Source organism: Mastomys coucha, unplaced genomic scaffold (assembly GCF_008632895.1).
Source record: "Mastomys coucha isolate ucsf_1 unplaced genomic scaffold, UCSF_Mcou_1 pScaffold18, whole genome shotgun sequence".
Taxonomy (NCBI): Eukaryota; Metazoa; Chordata; class Mammalia; order Rodentia; family Muridae; genus Mastomys; species Mastomys coucha.
Window position 1 is genome coordinate 87,775,037 of NW_022196900.1, and position 3,812 is coordinate 87,778,848.

At 52.2% G+C, this 3,812-nt stretch overlaps 1 long non-coding RNA gene across 1 annotated transcript; it reads left to right on the forward strand.

Annotated features, from left to right (window-relative positions):
* Positions 1-1,898: 1,898 nt before the first annotated feature.
* Positions 1,899-3,214, forward strand: LOC116095586. The gene is made up of 2 exons (XR_004120656.1): positions 1,899-2,212; positions 2,306-3,214. It is a non-coding gene; the product is annotated as an uncharacterized LOC116095586 (long non-coding RNA).
* Positions 3,215-3,812: the final 598 nt, after the last annotated feature.

The following is a 3,812-nucleotide window of genomic DNA, read 5'->3' on the forward strand; positions in this document are numbered from 1 at the left end:
GAGGTTATAAAAGACAGGAGAGGGTCCTCAGCAGGTAAGCTTATAGAAGGTATATAAGGTGGGCCATGGAACTCGTTTCACTATGAAGGCTGGGGGAGCCGGACTGTCTGGTGGCAGCTCCTCCACTTCCTCCTCTTACTTTTCCATACCATGCCCCATCCCGTTTTTCCCTCTCCCTCCCTCCCTCCACCTCCCAGCTCCATGCCCTGCCTACAGGCACATCTGCACTTGCAAGAGCCTGCAGCGCCACCTACAGGCTGGATATGGTACTATCCAGGGTGTCAGCCACCAAGGGGACATGGCTTAGTCCCAGTTTTCTTCCTGCTTCTCAGACTGAGAAGTATAGCCCTGGAACAGCCCAGGCTCCACCTTATTGGCCACAGCCTGAGGCCATGCCTCTTCCTGCCTGAGAGGCATCAATGTCACTGCCTCTGTTCCCCTGACAACCTCATTACCTGCTGCACCTGCTCGCCTCAGGACCAGAGGAATTTAATATACTGCCTTTCCCTTTCAGCCAATAACCCATGCTACCCAAGAATGCAAAGCCTCTGCCGTCCTGGGAGGGCTCCATCCTGCAGATAGGAGTGAGGGGCTGTCAGCTCAGCCTCCAGAAACCAAGCGTCTCACCCCTATGTATAACAGGGAAACCCACCCTGGGCAGGCCAGCTTTGGATAAGGAAATGCCTATGGGATGCTAGTGCTAGCTGGGCATTATTGAAGGATGTGTCAAGGATGGTACCAGATCTCAGGAACCTAGAGAAGGTACCGGAAGATGGGGGAAGGTGTGCAGCAGCCTGAGGAGAAGAAAATGTACCGTTTCTCCATGGGCCAGGAGATACAGAGAGGATTGCGGGGGGGGGGGGAGCATCTAGTTAGGGAGACAGAGAGCAGGGCATGCTCAAGAGGAAGCTGCGGCTGTCAAGCGTCAGTGAGGAGCTTAGGCTCTTCAAGGGTCAGGCTGGGAGGGGCTTTGATGCCCCTTTAGGAGGCGTAGGAGGCATGACAGTGGCAGTGATGTCACAGAAGCAACTGGCTCTCTGGGATATGGCAGCTCTGTAGGACAGTGTGGGGAATAATCGAGATCCCTTTTCTGCTGGCTTGGAGAAATGAGGTGAACAGAGTTATGACCATCTCTGCTTTATAGAGACAAAGGCAGAGAGGCCATCCCTTGCCCTGGGTTGTTGTAAGGAGAGGAATCCAGGTGGGTGGCATCTTGGTCCTGGGCTGATGTGTCTGTCGATTGGAGCTTCACTTGCTTCTAGGACAAATGCCTACCGTTGTGGTTCCATACTTGTTCTTGGCCTTCAGGAATCTGGCATTTCAGTGGTAGCTAATGAGCTGTGGAAAGCCAGAAAGAGGTGATGGGAAAGACTATTTTTGGACAGTGGTAAGTACCATGAAGAAAACAGAAGGGTGCTCCAGGACGGGGACAGCGCTGGAAAGGATATCAGACTCCCTCATGCAAGGCCCATCCTGCAGGGCTCACCCACTGCAACCCCACAGGGCCCCCTCGCATCCTCTCCCGTAGCTGGCCTGCAGTAGGTGCTTCCTGATGGCCCATCTCTGGAAAGTTTCCCTACAGACCTTCTCCCTGTGGGTCAGCAGCCTGCTGCTCCAAACACCGGTTTCTAACACCTTCCTTGAGGACAGCTCAAATTAATGGGCCCAGAATAGCAAGAGTTTTGGCTTCCCCAGCCCGCCTCCAGGGCCAGGGGGTGGAGACAGACAGCTCAGGCTCTTGGAAATATAGCCTTGACCTGCTGGCTTGCTCTGGGGAAAGGAGGAAGTGTTCTACCTCCCGCTGCTTGGCTTTAAATAACTCCCTGTGTTTCCCATAAAATATTAGACACAGGGAATCTGAAAGCAATCGCCTTAGATCCTGAGACTTAGCACCAGATTATAGACTCGAAGGTTCCCAGCATCATGCTCTGTTAGCAATGCAGGACCTCATATTTATGGTATCATTAAATTATGGATTCCAGAATTAAAAAAACAAGATCTGAGATATCTCGGGACCTTGGGATTTTAGAACTTAAGAGTTGGAGAAACTTCAGCACCAACTTTGGACTCTATCATTTGCTAGTTGCGATCCCTGGGCCCCGGGCTGATTCTTTCTGTGCCTCGGTTTCCTTTTCTGTTAAAGGCTACCTGAGAGGACTCCTGGGAGGATTGGCTACATAGCCATGTGCAGAGCCAGCACGAGGATCATAAGGTAAGCTGTGAGGTACACGGGACTCAAAGCTCTTACAAGGAGCCTAGTCCACCTTCCTAATAACCATGCTTATCCTGTCCCTCTGTCTCCCAGGTTCTGTGTCAGAGGCCTCCAAAAGCCAGGCTGCATTCTCTCCTGATATGAGGCCCCTCATGACTCAGGACAGAGCAGCCTTCCACCCCAAGGCTCACTGTTTCTCTGCACGTCCTACCTCCGATGCCGCACCGATTGCTATCCGGTCCTCTTATCCCACTTTCAGTCCTCCACTCCAGCAGCTCTGGGGCATGGGTTTTGTCCTTCAGTGTGGCCTGGTGACCTCTCTCTCACTTCCTTCCCTTATTACCTCTGGCCTCCCCCAACTCCCAGTCTTTCTGGAAGCTCTAGTCCCGACTCTGTGGGCAGAAACATCGTTTATTCTCCAGAGGGGGAAGAGAATACATGTGGCTCACACAATCTCTGGCTAATGGCATTGCCTGGGAGTCCTCCCTGCCTGCCGTTGGTGGGCTGTATTTCCTCGACCTCCAGGCTTCTACTGCTGAAGCTTGGAGAGACTGCAGGACCGGACTTCTGGAGCCAGGCAAAGGCCGGCAACAAAGACAGCCAGGGAACTCAGAGCCTCTGAGATGCCAGGCCTCAAGCCTAACCCTGGAAGGACAAGCAGGAAACTGGGCTTTCCTGCTGGGGAGAAAGCACAGGCTGCAGAGTTTCAAGGAGGGAAGAGACTGCCATGATCCAAATCACCTCATCAATGCCACACCCACTTTACATCTCTGCGCCAGGCCCTGGTGAACTGTCCTGCCGGTACGTTTCCTTCCATGACTGTCTCCTCCCTCGTCCCATTTTTTCATCAATGCCTTCTTCTCTGTGGGTCCCTAAACAAGCTGTCTTTCCCCCTCCCAGCTCTATGTACCCAGCCCAGCTCACACCACGAACAACTCCTTCTACTACCATACCCTAGATGTGAAAATCTGACATTAAATCTGTGTTTATGTAACTGTGTAAGAGCCAAACGGAGCAGAAAGTGACTAGTTGACAATGTTGCATTTTGCAGACATTTAATTGAACATGTACCCGTTTCGGTGTGGCAGCTTTCTGATGGAGCCTGGATCCTGGGACTTTTTTTCAACCCTTAAACACTGCATGGGCCCTTAAATGCTCCCTGAGGCTCTGGCTGCAAGCCCAGTGCAGGACCTAATACAATGACCAGACTGGACTCGAATGTCCCTCACTCATACCTCCTCTCTCTCAGGCAGAGTCAGTGTCCCTCCCCAAGTTCCATTTTTAGAACTCTCAGCTGATGTGGTCAGCATCCACCTGTCTGCCAGGCTTCTTCAGGGTGAGGGGGGGCAGCATCTTCATCTTGTCATTTCAGATGCACTACTGCCCTGCCCAAAGCAAGGCATGGACAAGGTTTACTCTAGGGTAGTTTTCAGCACTCTCCTAACAAGTTCAGGATGGTCCAGGAGAAATGGGAGAAGGCAGACCAGGACATCTAGAATCTCCTTTCCTTCCTAGCCCTCATGTGGTGTGTGTGTGTGTGTGTGTGTGTGTGTGTGTGTGTGTGAAAGAGAGAGACAGAGACAGAGACAGAGAGAGACAT